General features: G+C 39.3%; 1 long non-coding RNA gene across 1 annotated transcript; it reads left to right on the top strand.

The window, feature by feature from the left end:
• Positions 1-1,711: 1,711 nt before the first annotated feature.
• On the top strand, positions 1,712-24,466 carry LOC117821910. Its single transcript, XR_004633084.1, has 4 exons — positions 1,712-1,952; positions 2,074-2,142; positions 24,174-24,275; positions 24,357-24,466. It is a non-coding gene; the product is annotated as an uncharacterized LOC117821910 (long non-coding RNA).
• The last annotated feature ends 630 nt before the right edge of the window (positions 24,467-25,096 follow it).

Here is a 25,096-nt window from a genome sequence, read left to right as displayed (position 1 = left end):
TGTGTGCTGGAGCAGCTTCAGTAATAAAGATTGAAACGGGGATGTTAAATGTACTTGGACAGGACTCATTTCAAAGCTGAAAAGTAAGGCTCCAGAAAATGCACAAACAATGTTTAGGTAGAAACGTATGCTTGATTGTGTGATACAATGAATATCCCAGTTGGGACAATGTGACATGATTTATTTGTAGCTTTGGTGTGATCCTACAAGTTTCTGTGGTGGCACATAATATATGTCCTCAGGGCATCACTCATAAATCATGGCGGAACCTCAGTATGATGGCTCTTACTTAAGTCATCCACACATGGCTGTGGGCTACAAATATCGCTCTTTTGCAGGAACACATGATTTCTTTGGCCGCCAAGAACAAAGATGTATGTCTTAAATCTTTCTTATTCTGTCAAGTATAGGCATGTAGACCTATATTGGCAGAAAATATCCCTCTGAAGTACTTTTAACTCTGAAACTTTGCCCTCAGTGAAGCAAAAACAAGCTCTTGTGTTTTGCTTAATTTCTTGTTTGGGATTTTACCCAAATGACAGCGATGAAAGATATTAAAATGACTACAGAAAATTGAGCTGATGGGCTGGTTTGCATTTGTTAGTCATAAATGCATCACCTTAAAATTAAATCTGTTTTATAAACACTTAAATCTGCTCTCAATGGGCTGAACAAGGTGTTATTTTAACATGTGTGAATCTAGAGGGTTTCATTTTTCTACATGGCAGTGTCATGCTGCATAAACAATTTTAAAAGCAAACTCAAGACCGACCTTTTTAGGCTTCCTTTTGTATGTATGTATGTATGTATGTATGTATGTATGTATGTATGTATGTATGTATTTATTTATGTATTTATTTATGTATTTATTTATGTATTTATTTATTCTAGTTCAAATTTTAGTCACTTTTACTTATTCTATTTATCTTAAGTATATCATGTTATTTTATTTTAATGTTGTAATATTTTAGTGTTTTTAAGATATCATGAGAGCCTTTTTCTTAGGTCGTTTAGCAACTTATTTTTTATATATTTATTTATTTTATTTTCATTGTTATTATTTATTATTGTTGCATATATTGTGTTCTTAACCTCAGGATTGTGGGTAGGGTTTGGAGTCGGGGCTGGGGTTGGGATAAGGATGGGGGGGATGTCTTTTTATTTTTATTTTTATATATATCTTTCTTTTTTTAATTGATTCTATTTCAGGTTGTTTTTATGTACAGCAATTTGTGTTACAATGTCATTGTATGAAAAGTGCTTTATAAATAAAGTCTGATTGATTGATTGATTGATTGATTGATTGATTGATTGATTCTACATAATTCAATTTCTACATGCTTTAAGTTCAATCTTTAATAATGTTAAAATTATAACCCTATTAATTTACACTGAGAACATAAAACATATCTAACTAGTGTAAATATATGTGTAGAAATAAGTCCCTAATGTTGTGTAGCAACAGTGGTAGTCAAGCTGCACGTTCTATTTACAGATTTTGACGGCGCTCTTTCAAGGATTCTGATTGGTCAAGCCACAACCAATGACGTAGCTCAGAACAATCACTTCCGTGCTGGGAACCAATCAGAGTAAAGTGTCTCTAACTGCGCAGTTACCTAAAGGGAATTCCGTTAGCGCATCTTAAAGCGGAACACCTGTCAGCCGCTTTAATAATAACAGTAATAATACAGTAATAATACAGTAAGCTCCAGTGTTTAACAGAGGTTAATTTATAAACTCAAAATAATAACCATGTTATAATTTTTTACAGTGTTACCTTGGTAACGAGCGCCTAAACAACGGTGACAGTTTGCTAACTGCAAATATAACAGGACTAGCTAGCTTAAAATATGTAGTTTTAGCTAGCAGCTAATGCTGTTTATTATCAAGCTAAAGGCAAACAGGTGTTATGTCTTTATAATACTTCTAGCTGGTAAAATTCTATTTGTAAGGTAACACTATTTAAATTAATTTTTTTTTTATATATATATTTTATTTTGTAATGTTAAGTGTTAGATATAGTGTCTTGACTGTGACTAAAGCTGCTGTAACAGTGTGTATCTCTCCCTGTAGCTGCCTGTCTGATGATGACCCATATGCTTCAGGATACACAACATTTACTACACAAGACACACACTGTTGGTAAGTACTCCATGTTCAATAAACTACAACATGTGGTCCAAGAAGAAGGGGATACAGTGATATAGAGGTTTATATAACATCAACAAACATCCAATGAATGAGTGAGGGATAATGGATATGTATGTGTAGTATGAGCAGGTTGTTATAATGTATTGGAACCTCAATAAGGTAAGAAGGAGAGTCTTGTCTCACCCTGAGGGGGTTACACAGCTACTTTCTACGGTGGCCCTGAAGTGTGAAACACAACAACAAATCAGAAAAGATAAGATAAGGTGAGACTTTATTGATCCTCAGTTGTTACAGCAACACAGACATAGTAGCACCGGATCTATGTCAGGTCTGTCTCCAATCCGTCACAGCACCAGATCTGATAGGTTCCTATTCTAGTCAATGTTTAACTTCCACTGGATCCGCTCTGTTGCGATTTCCACTGATGCTTACGTGATGCAAGGTGTCTTTTCCATTTATCAGTCTTTAAACGCCACCGTATCCCACTTCCTGTTCCCTAAAGTTCATGATCTATCCTACATTTTGTAGACTCTCTGTTGTAGTCTCAAGTCTTTGCCTTTTCTCTTCTGTTTTCGTCTCCTTTCATGATTGTCCCCTCGTGCAGAATCTGACATCATATTAACTGAACTCCTTTCAGCGGGTTCATATGATTCCCCTGAAGTCTGAGATCAGAGTCGTTGCCCTTGCACTGGTCTGCTGTTGAGAAAAAACAGACTTCTGCCTGTTAGAAACAAATACTTAACGAAGCCGTGTAATAAACTATGAAAGCAGCTTTAGTTTAGTACTGCATGCTCAAAACTCTCAGTTATACACTTTCATTTCACCCCTTGTTTTAAAAGAGCATCCACATTCTTGCTTAGAGACATGAGGCAGGTCTGAAGTAGTAGGATGCACCTGATTTACACCACCCTCTGCTGGGATATGGAGGGAACTACACCTGCCTGTACAGTAAGAGGAAGGAAACAGCAATGATAGCTTTATGGAGGTTGTGGAAGTGTGCGCTGTACATGTTCGTGCATGGATATACATACACTACATGTGAGTGTGTCGATAAGCATAGCCTTCTCTTGACTGTTGGCTGTAATTAATGTCTTCCTCTCTACAACTCTGTGCATGTGTGTGTGTGTGTGTGTGTGTGGAGGAGAACCAAAGGGACTTCCCCGCTTTAAGGCAGCCAAATAGAGAAGTTGTTATCTGAGAGCAACACACTCCAGTTCAGCTCCCCCCCCCCACAGTCCTGGAGATAGGGGCACCAGTGTGAGTTATTAGTGAGAAAAGTTACACCAAAAGACCGCGAGTTCAACCGTTCTCCACAACACGCTGTCTGCAGTAGAACCAAGTTGAAAGCAGAATAAATAAAATCCTAATAATGAAATTCCACAGACTGAGCACCGCTCCTGCAACGCTTGCAAATCACAGTACGTGGGTGTGTTAGGAAAGAAGAGGAGAGCATAACTAATGAGAGAATGCAGAAAACACAGTAATGAGGCTTTTGGATTTGCAAGGCTGGATTTTCATGTTTTGATAAGTTGCAGCTAATTTTAAGCAGATTCCAGGCAGGCATGTGTTTTATTTATTCTCAGAGATCATCAAGTTTCTCCTGATGTGCATTTATCATATAATAATTCTGCCCACTATCTTAGTGATGGCCAACAGGAGGACTCACAGACTGCACTCCCCTGTTTGTGGAGTCTACACAGCTGTTGAAACACAGAGGGAGTTCCTGGGAATGCAAACTAGTTTAGTTTTTATTAAGATTTCAAAATATCCTCATCAGATATTTAATGATCGTCTAAAGACGTTTATGAGGGATGCATCCGGCTGAGAGTCTCCAGTTAACAGGGTCGCTGTTTAAACCAAAACACCGGCCGATCTCTGCCACGGCTTTTTGAGTTCAAAAGGATTTTAAAGCCGTGTTGAAACGTCTTTGCTACTCGCACTTATCTCCTCTCACGTGTTGATTCATTCATTGCTTTTTCCATGTTTTTAACCACAGGAGCAAAATTTTCACTTTTTATCATGTTTTTCTGCTTTTGGAGCACGATTTCATATTTGAGGAAAATAAATATTTTTCGACAGGCTCCGGGGTCAACTTTTTTGTCAAATGTTTTTTGTAAAAAAATTTTTGTCAAAAAAAAATTTTGTTTCAAACATTTTTTTTGTCACATCTTTTTTCTCTTTATTTTCAATTTTGTTTTGTCACAAAAAAATTGTCAATTTTTTTGTCAATTTTTTTTTCAATTTTTTTTTTTTCAATTGTATTTTGTAAAAAAAAAAAAAAATTGTCATTTTTTTTGTCAAATTTTTTTTGTCAAATTTTTTTTGTCAAATTTTTTTTGTCAAACTTTTGAGTCTTCAGTTAACAAGGTCGCCGTTTAAACCAAAACACTGGCCGATCTCTGCGATCACGGCTTTTTGAGTTCTAAAGGATTTTAAAGCCGTGTTGAAACGTCTTTGCTACTCGCGCTTATCTCCTCTCACGTGTTGATTCAGTGAATCCATCTGTGATGAAATATAGCACCATCTAAAACAGCGCCAGCTGAGTCTCTTCATGCTAACAGGCTAACTGTTGTGTTGCTCATAATGATACCTGCCTGTCCGTCTGCTTCTATGGTGTCATCTGTGATGAATGGCATTCCTCTTTGTTTTACTGCCCTCTCCTGGTCTGGTGGTGTAGTGCATTTACTTTTTTTTTCTTCCATACTTCCCCAGCCTGATTTCGGTCAAACACAGACAACAATGGGGGCACAGGAACCTTTTAGTTCACGGTAAAGTAGTTCTGGGGGCTGAAAGACCCCGGAACTCTTGGTTGAATTGACTTTATGTTAAGCGTCTCTGAGCGTCTTAGCGTCTACCACACTAACCACAGCCATGTACGACTAGGTACTCTTGATGGCGTCCCCTTTAACTAGTCCCCTAAAATCAGAAACAAATCTAAAGGGCTTCGGGTTCTTTCGTTCCATCCTCCTGCAGGATCGCAACCAGTTTAGGAGAACCTCTCTTCTGATGTTCAGCCTCTAGAGTGTGGCTGCAACCTGAGCTTCATAATACCCACCCATCCCCCCCTAACACACACACACACACACACACACACACACACACACACACACACACACACACACACACACACACACACACACACTCGCCTGGCAGCCCATAATTTCACCCCTTCAGAGGTACCTATCTAATCCCCCCCGCTCCCTATTTTGTTGCCGGGCTCCTGTTACTTAGCTACCAGTTGCCACGGTTGCTTGGGCTGATGGGGTTACCTTGGCAACCATACCCATCCCATTGTGTGGCGATCCAGCCACAGCGGGCCTGTCCCAAGGATACACACACTTACACTCCAATAGACACACACACACACACACACAAACACAAACACACACACAAATACACACACATGCACGAAAGGATAAAGTTATCCCAAGGCAGCCTCTCAGCATTCTCCTGCAGTGCACCCCCCACGGCTCAACCAAGACACACACACACACACACACACCTACCTGTTAGCTGCCCCAGGTTGTTATTTGACCGTGAAACCTGCAGCTTTACTTCACCTGTGGAGAATGCTGCTGCGTGTGTGTGTGTCTGCGTATGTTTGAAAGAGAGAGAAAGGGATGATACATTTAATAATCTAACATATCCCTTCTTCTTCTTCTTATTCTTCTTCTTCTTCTTCTTCTTCTTCTTCTTCTTCTTCTTCTTCTCTCTAATTCTCTCTCTCTCCATGGCGTGAATGATTCAGTTAATTGTGGGCATGTAGCTGCAGAATAAGCTTGTGATGGGGAGGCGTATCCTGCTGTCAGCAAGGTGCTAATGCATTCACAGACAACCTGCTAACAAGCGCTAACACTCTTTAGTCAGAGCCTGATACTGTTTGATACAAACTCAGGCAGAAAAACGACCATAACACGACCAACATGAGGAAAATCAATATCTAATCAAGCCTCCTTAAGAGATCAGAGTGCTTTGAGGAATCACTGTACACATAATCTGAAGTGAGGGTTGGAAATGAATGACAGAAGCTCAACAGGTTTTCATGTGAAGCGGTTAAACCTTTCACCACTAGAGGGCGCTGTTGATCAATCACAAAGATTAACACCAGAGCAGGAAACACTGGAACAAAGACTTTCAGAGGAATGACCAACAAAAGAAAGGTTTAGAATTTATGTTGCGAATGTCTCTTTGCGAAGAACAAATTATGACTGAGAATGAAAGAAATGGATGGTTTGAGGATGAAGCCAGGTTTTCAATAAGGAGGCAAACCCTCAGATGGTCATTAATAATGTCTGAAAATAATCAACAGTTAAATCAAAATGAGATCTTTCAACAACTACATGTTAGGCAAAGTTAAAGAAATCATTGCAAGTTGATTATTCTGTATTAAAATGTTTCAAAATGATTTAAATATCAAACAGATTATAGTGGTGGGTTTCAGGTTAACCAGATGAAATACAAACAATGAGGGAGATGTAGGCTGAAGGGTTCAAACATACCAGACAAAAACAACCCAGATAAACCTTTATTTAAACTCTAAATTCACTGAGGTTGCCCTCATTTACAGTGATGTCGAGGTGACACACAGGTCAAACACAATTACACAACAAAATATAAAATGCAAGGTAAAAACAGGAAGTTGCAGAAATGCACAAGCAATGACTAAAAATTGATAAAATCTCACAAAACACACGATAAAGAAAGACATTCACTTAAAACTGCAGAATGATACACAGTGGTTTGTGATCCTGGTTTTGAATTTTAAATAGTTTGGAAGACTATTGATCTTTAAAGAATGTTGAAGGTTGCTCCAAGAATCAGGAGCACTAAAGGAAAAGGCAGAGTAGACTCTGGGGACCTTTAGTGTCAGACAATCATTTAAACCAGTTGGAGAGGGAACAGAGTTCCAATCCAGCATCATAATAACATAGGATGGTAGTTTACCAAAGAGGGCATTATAAATGAACAAAAACCAATGTTTATCACGTCTCTCTGCAAGAGAGGACCAACCAGCTTTATCATACAATTCACAATGGTGAGTATCACCTGTGATGAATCTGAGGGCTGACTGCATTCAGAGGTTTCAGAGTAGAAACAGCAAGGCAAGGCAGCTTTATTTGTACAGTGCATTTCAAACACAAGGGCAACTCAATGTGTTTAACATTAAAACATTAAAAGCATTGGAGACATTCAGACAGGCATAAAAGAACACAATTAAAATGACAAATATAATAAAACAGAAAAGAAAAGGAAAATTAGAAATATGTTATAAGTCAATTTAAAATTTGCATTTAAAACAAGTTAAAATGAGCTCAGATAGGAAGGCAGTGTCAAATAAAAAGGTCTTAATCTTGGATTTAAAAGAGGTGAGAGTTGGAGCAGACCTGCAGCTTTCAGGGAGTGTGTTCCAGATATGTGGAGCATAATGACTAAACGCTGCTTCACCATGTTTCCTTCTGACTCTAGGGACTGAAAGCAGACCAGTATCTGATGACCTCAGGGGTCGAGGTGGTTCACACAGTAGCAGCAGATCAGCAATGTATTTTGGGCCTAAACCATCCAGGGCTTTCAGCAGCATGTCAATAAACTACATCCCCATAATCAAGAACCCATAAGGAAACTGCTTCAATAATTTGCTTCCTACAGATCTTTGGAAAGTTGGTTCTGTCTCTTTACAAGAAGACACTTTTCTGTCACAGTTTGCACACAATGAACAATATGAGATTCAGACGGAGTCCTGAGGAAATGCTACATTCAAATTCATGCTAGTTTTCCGTGGCTACCAACCCAAGCTTTAAAGTTGACTTTTTAATAAACACAAACAGGTTTGTTATCAAATAAGACAACATGCATTTTTAGCAGCATTCTGTATTCTATTGTTAAAATGTAATGTGACCCTCTTAAAGGTGAGTTTAGGTAGGTGTAAAACAATTGTAATGAGGTAAACTTAATCACATCAGGTTTTCAAAAACGCCTTCCAAGGAGGAGGTTTCTGAAAACATGTTGTTTTCCTGCAGAGTTGTTGTTAGTATGTAAACTTCCCCTGTAGAAATATACTCATGTGGATGAAGATCTGCAGCTAAAGGCGTATTATTTTCAGTATTGAAAACATTGTGTATAATTTTTATTTGTTGATTGACTTGATCTCAGAAGAATCTTGTTTATTAAATCTTAATTAGCTTCATTCTGTTCCTAACTTTGACTGACATGCCGTCATTTCCCTACGTCTCTGTCAAGTGTTGATTAAACTACAGATGAGGGATGATGAAAACTACAAAACAAAGACAGCAGACTCACAAACCCTCCTCAGTGGGGATGTTAATTCTCTTCAGTGTGTGTGTGTGTGTGTGTGTGTGGTCGCTCTCTCTCTGAGTGTTGTGTTTGCGCTGACAGCAGGAAGGGAATCGTTGCAGGTCACGCTTCACCAGCGAGCTGTATTCATGAACGCAAAGCAGTCTCCATAGGGTGAATAAACATGCTTTACATACTGCAACTTATCAACGTGTGTGTGAGTGGGAGGGTATGTGTGTGTGTGTGTGTGTGTGTGTGTGTGTGTTTGAGTGGGTGTGAAGTGTATGTATGGGAGGATTTGTGGGAGTTATTAAAGAGTTTTGTGCAGCAGATTGAGTCCAACTTTGCCTTAACAAAGTGATTGAGGGGTTTAATATGTCAGTGTGTGTGTGTGTGTGTGTGTGTGTGGTTATGGCTGGATGAATCCTGCCTCCATGCTGACAGCAGGAGGGTCACACTTCATCAATGTGCTGCGTTTGTGGACGCAAAACAGTCTCCACAGGATGAATAAACATGCTTTACATATAGTGGCTCATTACTGCCCGCCTGTGTGTGTGAGTGTGTGTGAGTGTGTGTGAGTGTGTGTGTGTTTAACTGACGAGATGCCATTAGTGCATGCTGTCTGTTTGTGTGTGTGTTATCAGAGCTTTTATGTTATTAGCTCAGGAGAAATGTAGAAATGTGTTTGTTTTGCAGCGCAGCAGGAATCGTGTGGTGCATATTGAGTGATGCCCATTATAACGTCTGTGTGAGCATCCACTCAGAGTCCATGCTGCCTCTCATACTGATACACAAACAGCAGCATGGCGGGAGGAAACACAGCTTCATCTTAAAGGCGTTCTTAATGAACGTGTGTTCGGCATATTTGCTTTCCTCGGGCACGCTGTTGTTACCTGTGAGAGTCTCTACCTGGCTGTGGCCTCAGAGGGGGATTGACCGTGTGACATGGCGTTATGAGAGTCTCTCCAGCGGTGCATCAAAGAATCAGAAACAATCAAGTTTTCCAAATCTTGATCTGTAAGGCAACTGGACTGGTAGAAATTCTTGAAGCTGTTTCACCTCTCCTCTGAAAGGCTTCTTCAGTTCTGACCAGACTGAGGAAGAGCTAGAAAATGTAAGCCTCTAACAGTCGTGGGTGTGTCCAGGAGTCACAAAAGTCCAGTTGCCTTACAGATCAAGTTTTGGATTACCATGACCTGGATGACTGAGAACCTTCACAGACAATTTCTACTCTTCATACATTTTACCAAGTTCAGGCAGGATCTTTGGCAGGATTACAAAACCAAGACAGAGTGATACACAATAATAACAACAATAATAATACGGTAACACTTTACAATAAGGGTCCCTTAATTAGCGTTAGTTAATGCATTATTAAGCATTAATTAACAGTTTAATAATAGTTTAATAATCGTTATAATGTATTACCTTACATTAACTAACACATTAGTTAATGCATTAATAAGCAGTTTATTAATGTCCACTGCTCAGAGTTAATTAATACATTATAAAGCATTAATAAAAGTTACAAAACTTAATATGTTAACCATTAGTGAATGTTTTCTGGACCCTTATTGTAAAGTGTAACACATGCATCACTTAAGTAACACATTATAAATGCTAAACTGCCTCATAAGCATTACTTAACCATAATTAAGCATTAGTGAATGCTTTTTGGACCCTTATTGTAAAGTTTAACACATGTATCCCTTAGGTAACACATACTCTGAAGCAAAATGAGTTGAAATGTAGTTGAAGCAACACATATAAAGAATTCAACACATTTTATTTAGAATAAAACAGATAATCACAGATAACATCTCAACTGGCACAGAGAAGTACGGTGGCCCTGAGAGCTCACAGCACTGCAACTTAAGAAAACACATGCAAGAAGACAAAACACAAGAAAATTAAGAAAACATCTTCATCAATTTGACAACACATGCGATGCAAAGACAACAGCACTACACATTAAAAAAAGCGCTGCAAATAGACAGCAACACAACAGAAGTGTTTCCAGAGGACACTTAAAAGTGATGCACACGCTTATGCTTATGCTTATGAGGCAGTTTAGCATTTATAATGTGTTACCTAAGTGATGCATGTGTTACACTTTACAATAAGGGTCCAGAAAGCATTCACTAATGGTTAACTAATTAAGTTTTGTAACTTTTATTAATGCTTAATAATGTATCAATTAACTCTGAGCAGTGGACATTAATTAACTGCTTATTAATGCATTAACTAATGTGTTAGTTAATGTTAGGTAATACATTATAACGATTATTAAACTAAACTATATGCTAATTAAGGGACCCTTATTGTAAAGTGTTACCAATAATACTATTACAGATTATATTAAAATGTAATAAGGGAAGTGTGTACAAATTAATATATGTATGAATAAATAGCAAAGTAAAGTATTATATAAATAAAGAAGTAAATAATAAAATACTAAAATAAAACAAAATAGAATAAATAAAATAACAAAAAAAAAAAATTAATAAAAATAAAATAGTTATTGGTCAGTCTGCTGCTCTCAACATCACTTTCAAAAATTGCCAAAATAGGAAATCCTTTGGCAGGATTTTTATTTTTAATTTTCACAGATCTATTTATTGAATTTTGTTTAAATGTGAACAACACAAAACCAAGACAGTGATCCACAATAACAACAATAATAATAATAATAATAATAGTGCAGGTTATAATTCAATTTAAAGAATATAGAGAAGTGTTTACAAATTAATATATGTATAAATAAATAGCAAAATAAAGTATTTAATGAATAAATACTAAAATGAAATGAATTCAAATAAAATAACAAAAGATAAAAATAAAATAAAAAATAATTGAATAAAAAAATCAGTGTGTTGCTGTGCAAAATGAGTAATCATTTGGCAAGATTTCATTATTTTATATTTATATTTTAGATTTTTTGATTGTTTTATAACGAAGCCCTAAAAGGACCAAATTACAAACATTTTATTTTGTAAGTTTTTCAAGATCCCAACCTTAAAAAAGAAGTTGAGATATAGAGGAAAATGAGTAAAGGAAATGTATTTAATCATTTAAGGCTTCTGGAGTTTTGATCTTTAATCTTTTGTGGTTCTGATTCTTCAACATTGTTTTATTTCCTTTTATTTGTTGGCGCTCATAACATTTTTATCTTCCCTTATATCTCTGTCACTTCTTCTTGCTGTTACCTCTCTGCAGATTTTTCTTAAACTCTCTCTCTTACTCTGAAGCACATAAGATATTTTCAAGACTAGATTATTTTTTTATGTTTAAATATGACATCTCAATGGTTGAAAAATGTGAAATACTGCCTATTACGATAGCAGACCATGCACCACTCGTAATGGAAATAAACTTAAGAAGGGAACAGGGGGAAACATTGTGGAGACTAAATAATGCCTTGCTTTGCGACCAGAGTTTTAAAGGGGACATATCACGCTTTTTTCATCAACATATATTGGTCTAAGAGGTCCCCAAAACATGTCTTTAAAGTTTATGCTCAAAAAAACACTTTGAAATCAGATTTTGGTCTGCCTGAAAAACCCTCTTCTTCATTCCTCATCAGAACAGTCTGTTTTCTCTCTGACCACGCCCCCTCCGGAAGTGGATGTGCCTCGGCTCTCCAGCACGTTGATCTAATGTTTACATGTTGGCTGAATATACACGGCTGCTCAGAGATCACGTTACTTCAACCCTCTGAATCTGATCCTGACGGAGAGGCGCCTGCAGCAGGACCTTTCTGAAGGATTGGTCATAGATTTAGTGTTTCTTGTTGTTTTATTTATCAGTATGTAGACGTGTGTCTTGGTACACAGCTACGAACATGTAGCTATGTGGCTATGCTAACTAGCGCTAGCACTTATCCATGATAAATAAAAATCATCCACTAGATCTTCAAATCTGCAGACGTGGGGAGTAAAACCGACCTCTGCCAGAAAGGCAGCAGGACCTTTTATGAAGGATTGGTCACAGATTTAGTGTTTCTTGTTGTTTTATTTGTCAGTATGTCGACGTGTGTCTTGGTACACAGCTACAGCTAGGACATGTAGCTATGTAGCTATGCTAACTAGCTAGATCCACTAGATCTTCAAATCTGCAGACGTGGGGAGTAAAACCGACCTTTGTGTTTATTAAGACAGCCTACAACTAGCATGCCTCCCTCCTAAGCTCCTTGTTAGCACACATGTGTGCAGGGAATGAAAAACGGAGGAGGGGTTGAGTTGTATTTTATACAGTCTATGGGCTGAACAAGCTCCGAGCTCTGACTTCCTGTTACAGACCGGATATTGTTGTTACGTAACAAAAACACTGAAGTCTGAAACGGCTGGTTTCAGCACACATTTACAGAAAGGTGGAGAAATCAGAACAGGGGCAGAATGGATTCTTTTCATTCTCAGGGGGTTTGTAGACAGGGACACATATTTCAGGTAGAGAACCATTAAAAAGTCAATTTTGCATGATATGTCACCTTTAATGAAAAAATTAGACATAGTATGGAAACTTATCTTGAGATAAACAATAACGAAGAAGTAACACCCATTATACTTTGGGAAGCTGCGAAAGCAACTTTAAGAGGAGAAATAATAGCATTTTCATCCTGGGAAAAAAAGGCAAAGAGAAAGTGAAAAGATAGCTTTGGAAAACAAAATTAAAAAACTACAAGTAGAACAAGAAAAAGGGATCAACAAGGATGTACAGAAACAATTAAACACAGCTAAAAAGGCGCTAGAAACCATAGAAACACAAGAAGTGGAAAAGGATCTCATGCTCTGCAGGCAAACCTATCATGATAATAGCCCCAAAGTATTAAACTCTTAGTCTTTTAGTTTCTTTCTTATTTGTAAATCACTTTGTAAACCTGTTTTAAAAAGTTATGTATAAATAAAGATTATTATTACACGTGTTTTTATGAGAAACCCAAGTCTGTCACTTCAGTCAACACCTCTGTGTCACGCTCCTGTTTTATGTCTCTCTCAACACGAGTGTGTGAACATTTTACAGATTTCCTCCAACATTTATTAAAGTTTATTTTGTGGCAAAGGCATTTAAATATTATAGAAGCAGGAGAAGTATTTTCGTGGATTGATCCACTCAGCTTACATTAATATGGAGCGCAGTGACTCCTCCCTTCATAAAGGTCTGAATATACATTCTTTTAAAACCAGTGTTAAATAGAAATTATTATTTAATGTGCCTTAAATGAAGGTAATTGTCTTTAAATATCAAACATTTCTCCCCTGACTTTTCCAGTTTAATGGTTGAGCACTCTTGCATTAAATAATTAACATCCCCTCATCATCTGCCTGTGTATTGAAGTGTGTCACGTTAATTAAATTGCATTAATCTCTTTTACCTTCTGTGTGTCTCGTATATATTACCACACGGTGTGAACCTTTGATCCCCCCACCCGACCGTCCTCACAGAGCCCAGCCTGCATGAACCGGCTTCATCAGTCCATACTGAACAGCTCAGGTCTGAGTGATGAGCTCGTTCTGGGTCTTTCTCCCCACACTGCTCTTAAAATCTAAACATGGTGTCTATAATCAAACTAGTGACTCTTAGCTACAGTCTCCTATCATCTCTCTCTCTCTCTTCATCTCCCTCTATCCCTCTCTCCAACACGGTCTCAGCAGATGTGTGTCTAACATGAGTCTGGTCCTGCTGGAGGTTTCTGCCTGTTAAAGGAAGTTTGTCCTTGCCACTGTAACTTGCTAAATGCTGCAAAGTGCTCTGCTCATGGTGGATTAAGATGAGATCAGACTGAGTCCTGTCTGGAAGATGGGACTGGATCTGATCCGGTCTTGATGTTGGGTCTTAATAGAACTTCAATAATAGAACATAGAGTACGGTCTAGACCGGCTCTGTTTGGAAAGAGTCTGAACTAGGGATGTAGGGATTATCTGCCGACAATTTACAGACCGATACGAGGCGTGTATTCCTACAAATGGCGCTCCTAAACATGGTCCTTATTTCTCTTAATGAACACGACAGCCACATAAAAGTATAGTAAGATTAAATGTGTGTGTGTGTGTGTGTGTGTGTGTGTGTGTGTGTGTGTGTGTTATGAAGCAAGCCATGTGCATGCTTATACATCCTTTCATAACTGCATACATTACTCTACCATTCCGTGTGCGCCGGACTAAATCTGCATGTGTGTGCTTCTGTGTGACACTGTACATGAGTGTGTGTTGTGTGTTGTGTGTGTTTGTGTGTGTGTGTGTGTGTGTCCCAGCCAAGAGTCAGCAGCAGACCTAGTCCTCGACGCCCACTCACACTCCCTCCAGCTGACTGGCACCATGGCAACCGTGAGATCCAGCCAGCCGAGCAGGCGAGGCAGCCTGGGTCTTGTGTGTGTGTGTCTGTGTGTGTGTGTGTGTAACTGTGTGTGTGTGTAAGTGTGTGTGTTTGTGCCCATATCTGTGCGTTAGGGTGGCTCTCACTGATTTGCCTTCTCAGTTCTTGTTTGTGTTTTTCATCAGTTGGTGTGTGTGTGTTTGTGTGTGTGTGTGTGTGTGTGTGTGTGTGCATGTGTGTGTGTGTGTGTGCTGGGGGGTTTCATATGTGCATAAAAACAAATGCATTCATTCCCAGCTATGTTGTTCAAGTGTTAGCTCATGCATACATGCATGTTTATGTTAGTGACAGGGAGCACGTTTGCAGTTGTGTGCATGGGAAATGTTCATTTAGGCATGCATAGCTCTGCGTGTGTGTGTGTATGTGTCTGGAGGCATGTGTGTGTCTAGAGGCATGTATATGTGTGTGTGTGTGTGTGTGTGTTAGAGAGTGTTTTTTCACGGACCTCAGGAGAAGGATCAGGACTGAGAGCGGCTGGGCGATGTTCTCCTCACCCTGAAGCACTCTCATGTCTTTGTGAGCAGAGGGCAACACATCTGCGTGTGTGTGTGACTGTACCAAAGGCCAAATACACGAGCTACAGAGATCACAAGACTGTGTGGTCCGGGTGGAGAGAGAGACTGAACCAAAGAGCAATAGAGACACACAATGGAGGGAAAGACTGACTGTATATAAAGATGGACTCTGCAGCTCCAAAAGTGAAGCCAAAATATCCTGCGACTCACGCTGACATCTTCACATTTTGATCCAGAGTCGGTACACTAACGGCCAAATTCCACCAGATCCTTGTCCGGTCTGTCCCCGATCCGTCACAGCACCGGCTCTCATAGGTTTCTATTCTAGTCAATGTGTTAACTTCCTCTGGATCCGCTCCGTTGCGTTCCGGCTGCGTCTCTGATCCAGCAGGTCTGAGTCCTCCGGATCAGATACACAAGACTTCTATTTGTGCCGGATGCCGGAGCACGACGCATCGATCTCAACAGAGCACATGGAGCGGGACAGGAAGTCAGGTTTCACCAAAACAAAATGAAAACATCCGGTTAATTTTCAGAATAAAACACTCTGTGTTATCACCAGATCGTATTTCACTTAACTACAACAACAAACCAAAGTCATGATGAGCGGAGCCAGGCCTGGAGTCAACAGGTCAGAGGTTTTCAGAGGACCAGAAAGACAACATGGATGAGGAGAGGAGGAGGAGGAGGATCCTTCATTCAGTGATTACAGAAGGGGAAACCTCGGTCACATGACTCCAGCTGTCCAGCGTTCCTGCGGACACAGACCAAATGCTCACTTTGACACATATCAGCGTAATAAGATCAATCTAAAATGACAGAAGATTCCTTTGACGTGTGTCTTAACTTCATAGTTTTGCTCATGTCCCATCTGTTAACATGAGAAGCTGGGTTTAAGGGTTTAAGACCTTTGCTGCAGCCATTAGGGAGCTCCAAATAATTAGGCTTCACTCTGGGGAGCTTTTATGTCGTCCATCTTTTTCATTGTCTTTGTTTTAAACCCTGTGAGGAGTATTTAGCTGATTATAAAACCAATGGAATTGAACATTAATGCCTCTGCATGACCAACAAAAGCAAACGAGACCACCAGGGAAAGAAAAAGAAGAAAATCGACTATTTCTACAAAGTTATTTTCAATGCCATCGCTGCTGATTAGTCTGTGTGTGAGGAGGAGATCAACAACACTGAAACAACTCTCCCTTTTCTTTCATTTTCCACATTAAAGACTCACAGAAGCTGATGCTTTTTTACTATTAAGGGACGCTGGTGGCCTAGTGGTCTAAGCGCTCCACATACGGAAGCTATAGTCCTCGTCCCAGATCTTCCCCAACTCTCTAATCCTCACTTTGCTTGTCTCTCTTCAGCTGTCCTATCAATAAAGACAAAAAAAGCCCCCAAATTATCACTTTAAAAACAGCAGGTTGAATATTTTTCCAGAAAACACTACATACAAAAGTACTGTTTTAGCAAAGATCAGCTAAGAGACTAGATTTAGCATTTTGTCCACAGGGGGCGCCAAATTCATCAAAGACTTAAAGTTACTTACTGTAGCTTTAAGGGAAAAGTTCAACTTTAATAGAGCTGTGTTTAAGAAGAGTAAACCACAGGATGAAGAACATGCCACCTCAGATGTAAAACCTTCCTCTTATAGAGAAAGTCACAGAGCGAGTCCCTGAACCCTGCAGCTGCTCCTGTGGTTGTGCATCTTTAAAAGTCTTCTTCCTCTTCATCCTGGTTTGGGACGGTTTCCCGTCGCGTGCCGGGCCTTGGCAATCTGGCAGTGGAGATTTCAACACTGAAAGGGTGTGTGAAGGAGAGAAAGAGGAAGAAAAAGGAGAAGAGAACAGTTTCACAGAGAAGGAAATCCAAGAGGCCCGACTTGGGACGACCTCGGACACGTCTCAAGAACCTGAGAAACGAACCATCACTCACTTACTCCCTACCTTTGCCTTTAAAGGACCACATTGTCTGAACTTTACACGCTGAATAATTTTTCAGGTTCAGTATTCTTCACATAAGACTGAATTGTGAACAAAGACTCCATAAATATTTGTTGTTGGTGACTTCATCTTAACCTCTACAGCGGAGTCTAATTCCCTTCAAACAACAGTCACTATAAACGGGCAAACACTGACTCTCTGTACAACAGCTCAGAGACAAGAAACTCGTGTTTTGAAACACACTTTCACTTCCCATGGTGGAAGGTTATTTTCATCCTCTTCGTTGAGTTTCTCTCTTTTTTTTTTCTTTTACTCCATCCTCTAATTCCTGCGGGGAAAGCCCGGGGCCTTCAGATAAGACACCCAGACACAAACATAACGGCCCAGCCTGATCTCAGATCAAGTTGTCTCTCTTCTCTCGGCTCTGGTTTCCTCTTTAAACGATCAGAGAATTATTAGTTGACATGTAGCATAAAGGCAGGGTACGGTTTCAATTTGAGTGATACTGATTGGATACTGACGCTGGTTCAGGTTCAGGTTTGATTCCAATTCTTAAAGATATATTTTTTGGGCTTTATTTACAGAGGAGAGGACAGTGAATAGAGGAGGAGTGGGGGAATGACATGCAGGAAAGAGGCCGCAGGCTGGATTCAAACCCGGGCCGCCCGCTATATGGGCGCAAAACTTAACCAGTAGGCTAAATCAAGCGGCAACCTCCGGCCCTAACCCTAAACCCTAACCCCTAACCCCTAACCCTAACCCCTAACCCTAACCCTAACCCTACTCCCTAACCCTAAACTCTAACCCCTAACCCTAACCCCTAACCCTAACCCCTAACCCTAAACCCTAACCCTAACACCTAACCCTAAACCCTCAGCCCTAACCCCTAACCCCTAACACCTAACCCTGAACCCTAACCCTAAACTCTAACCCCTAACCCTAACCCCTAACCCTAACCCCTAACCCTAAACCCTAACCCTACTCACTAACCCTAAACTCTAACCCCTAACACCTAACCCTGAACCCTAACCCTAAACTCTAACCCCTAACCCTAACCCCTAACCCTAACACCCAACCCTAAACCCTAACCCTAACCCCTAACCCCTAACCCCTAACCCTAACACCCAACCCTAAACCCTAACCCTAACCCCTAACCCCTAACCCTAACCCTAACACCTAACCCTAAACCCTAACCCTAATGCTAACCCCTAACCCCTAACCCTAACACCTAACCCTAAACCCTACCCCTAACCCCTAACCCCTAACCCTAACACCTAACCCTAAACCCTAACCCTAATGCTAACCCCTAGCCCTAACCCTAATGCTAACCCCTAACCCTAACCTTAACCCTAACCCCTAACCTTAACCTTAACCTTAATCCTAACCCCTAACCTTAACCCTAACTCCTAACCCTAACCCTAACCCCTAACCCCTAACCTTAACCCTAACACTAACCCCTAACCCTAACCCAATGCAGAGGTGCTAAGTGCTCCTTGAGGATCCCCTTGAAGCTGGCTCCAGAAGTACTGTAAACCACATACACACCAATTCAAAAAGCCGATCTTTACAGCAGAAATAAACATGTTTACAGTCTGGTACAAAAAAACGAGTGTAGTCTTGATAGCTCATTTCTCAATCGGCACACATTTTTCAAAAACAAATATTAGCCAGCCTTTATTTTTGGGACATTGAGGACTCAAAAGTAAACATTTGTTCTTCCTTTGTTTATACAAACAAACATTCCTCTTCTTTAAAAGTACAGATCACCAAGAAAAATGACAAACCTTGCACTGCAGAGACTCTTTAGGAACTGGGTGTGCTCTCTGAACTCTTATCCAAATAAATATATTTTAGATATTTATAAAAATGATTAGTCCACCTCAATATCAACGTAAACGTGTTCTATTTTTTAGTTTTGAACCAGAGTGTCAGGTTGCTTCAGCTGCGATATAGCTGTGGCCAGGTGATTTTTGCATTCCTTCAAAGTCAGCTGTGTCGTGTCTTCTGGGGATGGAGGACATGATGCAGTTGGGAGTGAAGTCTCGACCCCAAAGCCAGGTTCCAAGCTCGCCCAGCTTCACGTCCATCAGCTGCTTCTCAGCTACAGCAACTGGTCTGCCATCTTGACTGAAGCAAATGCTTTGTCGTAATGAGCGTGCCACCTCACTGAAACCTCTTTAGTAAACGTGTCCGCCATGACCCTCACATCTTTGTTTACGTACTGCATCACAGAATGTACTGTACGTCATCACTGAGGTTTAATCCTGAAAGAGTTATGTTGTTGTTAAGAACTGAAAAGCAGAACTCAAACTCACATGTCTGATCAAATCCATGGATCTGAGAACTTCAGAACCAGTTCTTGATACTTGGGCCTCACCATCATAACATTAAATCTGTTGGATAAAACATGTGACAAGTCTATTTGGGTTACCTGATTATTTTAACTCATAGTTTCAACATTTGTCCAAGTTTGTAGGAGCGTTTTAATGGACTGTTGGTATGTCCTGTTATTATTTTCAAGTACATCAATGCTTCAACTTCCAACACTTGAAAAAAGCCCTGCACTGTTCTGTTGTCTGAGTTTATTGTTCTGTGTTCTCTTAGCTCTGCTGTAGTACCTCTCTAAAGGCCAACGAGGACTGTTGTGTTCACGCTGCTCTGCCAGTCTGGCACTCATGTGTGCTTGTCAGTGTTGGTCCCAAATGTTCTCCTGACAGCCCTCATACACAGAAAACCTCCTTTATAAGGTGAACACATAAACAGCTCATAAAACACAGGACCAGTCGAGCAAAGCGCCCATACTTGCCTCAAAGAATGCATGCACTTTGTATTTTACCAATCAAGTTCTTGGATCCTTATGTTTTATTTTATTTTATTTTATTTTATTTTATTTTATTTTATTTTATTTTATTTTATTTTTTATTTTTTTATTTTCTCTTTTATTTTTTTGTGTTTCTTCTTTTCTTCTTCTTTTTTCTCTTTTTTTTTTTTTTTTTTGATCATACACTGCAAAAACTCCAAATCTTACCAAGTTAAATTGTCTCATTTTTAGTCTAAATGTCTTCTCCCACTTGATTTAAGATAAATTTACTTAACAAGGAACATTTGAGCGAGATAGAGGGACTTGTTTTAAGACATCTTAAATATCTTGTTCAGTCAAACGATCTTGAAATGATCTTGTTTTGAGTTTTAATTCAGAAGAAACAAGGTTAATTTAACATTTCAGACATTTTTCAAGCTGAGATCTTCTTTATAGAAGATGGATAATCTTGATTTAAGACAAACACTTTACTTGATTTAAGGAAATGACTTTTATTGGAGAATCTATCAGAAAACAGATCCATTGATAAAAAAGAAAGAAAGAAAGAGAAAGTGAAGTTGTTGTTTTTAAGGGTGGGTTTCAGTTTTCAGACACTGTTTCTTCTAAATCAGATAAAAATCTTCCTCCTTAAACTCCATGCACACAATGAAACACCTCCTTTAGAGCAGAGCTGTCTTCTCCTAAAGAACAACATGACTGAATATTAGTATATCCAGCTCACTATGAGAAGACATTATATCTCAAAATGAGACAATTCAACTTTGTCATCTTATTTCAAGTACAAGATGGTGTTAAACCTAGAGAAGTGCTGCTATAATACAACTCAAATTAAGGTGAATATATCTCAAATGAAATGTATTTGTGCAGAAATCTTTTTTTGAGTGAAAAAAATATTAATTGTTATCATTCCTGTTTTATTCTGAGACACTAAGCTTTAAAATACTGGTCAAATATTGATTAAAATAAGTTTCCCTGCTCATTTTAAGATCACAGTTTTCTAAATATTACATCTTACTTTAAGAAATCTTACCAGGCAAATTTTCACTTGTTCTATTTGCAGATTTTTTTTGCTTATTTCAATGTAAAAGAATCTTCTTCTTGCTTTTGGGGGGGCATTTTTTCCAGTGTATGTATTACATGTGTGCAAAAAGAACGTATCCATGTGCAACCCAAGGAAGAAAACCTGATGAAGTGTGATGCTCAAACTCAACAAACAGAGAAAGTGAGGCGGTGCTTGTGCTTATGCTTATGTTTTATTTTAGTCTCCCTTAAAGCCCGGCAGCGTCTCATCTTTAAAACAGCTATATCCGTGCTGCAGTTCAGAGCTGCTGATTGAGCAATGATGAGAATCAGTCTGAAGCTGAACTCTCGCCGCGATCTTCACTCTGATAAGAGGAGACAAACGGAACTGACTGTTGCAGGTGGCTGTCACTGTGTGTTTCTATGGGGCTGATGCACCGTGGTGTTTGACATTTAGATAGAGGAGCTTGTTTGTGGTCGGTGTACGTGTGGCAAAAGAGTCAGTATCAAGTCTGTTGCGTAATGTTGTTGTGCAGGATTTCAGGGGGTTTACTTTTATTTCTGTTGTGCTTTTTTGTCACGTTGGAGGTTGAAACTTCATGCTTTGAGCTTTTTAAGAAATCTAGTATGGAATAAGTAGACCATAGCCTGTACAAAACCTGGATGTAGTCCATAGACTGTATGAATAATGGACGTAGTATCAGTGACGTCACTCATCTGTTCCTGAGCGCTGTTTTGAAGCCAGTCATCAACAGCAGCCATATTGGAAATGCTCAGCACAACCAAAAGAGTGTGACGTAAAGAGGTGGGGTTTGAGCCTCCTAGCCAACAGCTATGTGTTCCCACCTGTCAATCAAGTCAGCTGTCATCTTAATATCTTCTGAACCGTCGCTTTATAAAAGAAATTCACCCCCGTACAGACCGAAGCTGTTTTTTGATCCAGGCTGTAAACATGTTTATTTCTGCTGCAAAGATCGTCTTCTTTAAATGGGTGTGTATGTGGTTTCCTGTGTTTCTGCAGCCAGCCTCTAGTGGACGCTCGATGAACTGCAGTTTATAACACTTCGACATGGGCTTCATAGTTTGGGACTGGAGGTTGCCGCTTGAAGTAGTCTCAGTGATGTCACCGACTGGTCGACCTAGCTATAGGCAAAGAGGTGGAGTTGAGGCGGGCCTTTAGCCTCCTTGCTAACAGCTACAGTTTTCCCGCCTGTCAGTCAAATCAGCCTAATTATGCAAAACTCTTTATTTTGATATCTTCAAAACTAAAGACTTAAAAAAATATTCACCCCCTGTACAAAGTGTGGATAGAGGAATTACTTTTTTTTTAACCAGGCTGTAAACATGTTTCCTTTTTCTGTAAAGATCGTCTTTTTTGAATGGGTGTGTATGTGGTTTCTGGGGCTTCTGGAGCTAGCCTCTAGTGGGCATTCGAGGAACTGCAGTTTTTAAAACTTCAGCATGGGCTTCATATTTTAAGATTGAAAGTTGCTGCTTGCTATAGACAAGGCAGGATGGTAAGAATTTTGATCATAACATAGGAGAGAAAAAAGATGCAGTGGGAAAAAAATTTCTGTTTTGAGATTTTATAATAATAATCTTTATTTATAAAGGACTTTTTAAAACAGGGTTACAAAATGCTTTACTGATAAGAAATAAACAAAAGACAATAAAAGAGAAATGAGAGGAGGACAAATAAAAGGAAATAAACAATGTTGGAAGAATAAAAACAATAACAAATAAAAATTATAAAAATTATAAAATATAGAAATAAAAGATAATACAAAATTTATAAACATACATATATAAAAATAGAATAAAATTGCAAAATGATAAAATATTAAAGGTGACATATCACGCTTTTTTCATCAACATATATTGGTCTAAGAGGTCCCCAAAACATGTCTTTAAAGTTTATGCTCAAAAAAACACTTTGAAATCAGATTCTGGTCTGCCTGAAAAACCCTCTTCTTCATTCCTCCTCAGAACAGTCTGTTTTCTCTCTGACCACGCCCCCTCAGGAAGTGGGTGTGGCCTCGGCTGTCCAGCACGTTGATCTAATGTTTACATGTTGGCTGAATATACACGGCTGCTCTTAGACCCGCGTTACTTCAACCCTCTGAATCTGATCCAGAATCTGATCCTGACGGAGAGGCGCCTGCAGCAGGACCTTTCTGAACCATTGGTCACAGATTTAGTGTTTCTTGTTGTTTTATTTATCAGTATGTCGACGTGTGTCTTGGTACACAGCTACCAACATGTAGCTATGTGGCTATGCTAACTAGCGCTAGCACTTTTCCATGACTAATAAAAATCCTCCACTAGATCTTCAAATCTGCAGACGTGGGGAGTCAAAGCGACCTTTGTGTTTATTAAGACAGCCTACAACTAGCATGCCTCCCTCCTAAGCTCCTTGTTAGCACACATGTGTGCAGGGAATGAAAAACGGAGGAGGGGTTGAGTTGTATTTTATACAGTCTATGGGCTGAACAAGCTCCGAGCTCTGACTTCCTGTTACAGACCGGATGGCGTTGTGACGTATGAAAAACACTGAAAGCTGAAACGGCTGGTTTCAGCACACATTTACAGAAAGGTGGAGAAATCAGAACAGGGGCAGAATGGTTGTTTTTCATTCTCGGGGGGTTTGTAGACAGGGACACATATTTCAGGTAGAGAACCATTAAAAAGTCCATTTTGCATGATATGTCACTTTTAAAATAAAACAGTAATAATGCTTAATGCTTAAAACATCTCATGTAAACAAGGATAAGAATCTAAAAGAACACAAAAGTCTCCAACAAAAAACAATAAACACAATTACAGCAACCAGATAATAATTAAAATTGTTGGTAAAGAACTGAAAATAAATATAAAACTGACTCAAAGACTGAATGTCAGTTTAACTCTCTAATTATGGAGTTAGATAAATTAAGGTTTTAATATTCAGGCCTCAGTTTCAATCAGACATGTCTGACATCAGAGTTCAGTTACGCAACCACTCTCTGTATTTGTGTAAGAATGTGTCTGCTGAGGAAATAAGATCAGACGTTTTATTCCTCGCAGGAGTTTTGTGTCAGTCCTGCACTGGGAGAAGATTTCTGACCACCTGAGTTCACAGAGGGAAGCTGCTGTAGTCTTCTGTCCGGCTCCCTGCGCTGCATCAAGGTGAAGGAACACAACAATAACTCACACACACATGCACTTATGAATTAGGGACATTTAAATTACAGCTTACTTCATTTACAGGAAATCTAAGGGGACGTCTTTCCACAAAACATCTTCGGCATTGAAAACAGAAAGATTATGATTTATGTTTTTATTTCTTGCATGTAAATACAACAAAACAGATTAAAACTAAACAAAATAAAGCAATAAAAGCAACTTAAACAACAATATAAACTGCTATATTCATCACAAGGCAAACGGTACATGTTCCAAAAGGAGTGAAATGAAGTTCACACTTAATCTTCCCACCTACCCACTGAACGTTAAAGCCCCTGGGAGGAGTTTTTAGCTGCTTATGCAACAGGTTTGTTATTTATCTGACTTTATTTGGGGCTTCGATGCCTTTATTCAGAGACAGGACTATTGATAAGGAAGGAAACTGGGAAAAGAGAGAAGATGGGGAATGACATGCAACAGACTGCTGCAGGTTGGAGCCCAGAGTGACGCTTTTTTATACCCTACCAAAACCAATCCAATGAGACCACCAGCAATGAGTGTCAGTTTTTATATTGTATCTTTTAATGCCTAAACCACTTCAAGAAGGAAGGTGTCAGACCAGATGAGGGGTTAGACGGAGTCCTGAAGAATTCATGCTAGTTTTCTGTGGCTACCAACCCTACCTTTAAGCGGTTCGCGGTTCTAGACCAGCAAAGAGTTGGTGCTGCTCTGGAACCTGTTTTCCTGGCCTGGAGCTGGTTCTCTTGCAGTCGAAACACAAAAACTGGTTCTCAATTGAGCACCAGCTCTGAACCGGCCCTGAA

This window comes from Notolabrus celidotus, chromosome 11, assembly GCF_009762535.1.
Source record: "Notolabrus celidotus isolate fNotCel1 chromosome 11, fNotCel1.pri, whole genome shotgun sequence".
Classification (NCBI taxonomy): Eukaryota; Metazoa; Chordata; class Actinopteri; order Labriformes; family Labridae; genus Notolabrus; species Notolabrus celidotus.
Note: the sequence above shows the minus strand (reverse complement) of the source record. Positions and strands in the feature narration are given on the sequence as shown.